The sequence below is a fragment of the Cyphomyrmex costatus genome, unplaced genomic scaffold, assembly GCF_001594065.2.
Source record: "Cyphomyrmex costatus isolate MS0001 unplaced genomic scaffold, Ccosl1.0 scaffold41, whole genome shotgun sequence".
NCBI lineage: Eukaryota > Metazoa > Arthropoda > Insecta > Hymenoptera > Formicidae > Cyphomyrmex > Cyphomyrmex costatus.
The window spans coordinates 296,348-297,071 of record NW_017278318.1 but is presented as its reverse complement, the minus strand read 5'-3'; positions in this window follow the sequence as shown (position 1 = coordinate 297,071).

The following is a 724-nucleotide window of genomic DNA, read 5'->3' as shown; positions in this document are numbered from 1 at the left end:
ACTTTTGCATAACGCATAAAGCATGTGCATAAGGAATTTCATTGGTCCATTTTCTTATGCATGAGTCAATGGACCAATCAAATTCTTTATGTATATGGTTTATGCGTTATGCAAAAGTCTGTGCTCCCCGCTTTAGTCGCGGTTGCTTCTGGTTGCAAAAAACGCCTCAACATAGCGCGTCCAGTCAGCTCAGCCAACAACGCCCGAGTCGACCAATCGAGTGACGCACAGACGCAACCGGCAGTCGCGCTGCGCAAGCCAATAAAATCTAAGAAGAAGGAGGAAGTAGATATAACTTATCGGGCATTCATTGTTTTAGCGTCGCGGCTTTAAGTCAACGTGATATTTGCTTTTATACCGTATAGATTAGATATTTACTACAAGAAAAGGCCTTTGTATAATAATAGTAATAAAACGTGTTGTCACATATTATAACAACAATTAAAGTGACTCATTATTCATCTCGCAATACGTTCCCGCTCAAATCAATTCCTCGACAACGCCATAGTGCCCATACATTTGAATGTCATGTTGCTCGCACGACGTGATAGGGGCATCCGTGCAAGCGCAATGAATCGCATTAAGCTGGTTCTACACAGGGAATGGAAGTAACTCGTTACTTGTAACGAAGTTACAGTTACAAGTTACTTTTTTGGTAACTTTACTGGTAACTGCGTTACTTTCTTTTTTTGGTAACTGTAACGGTAACGAGTTACATTTTTTG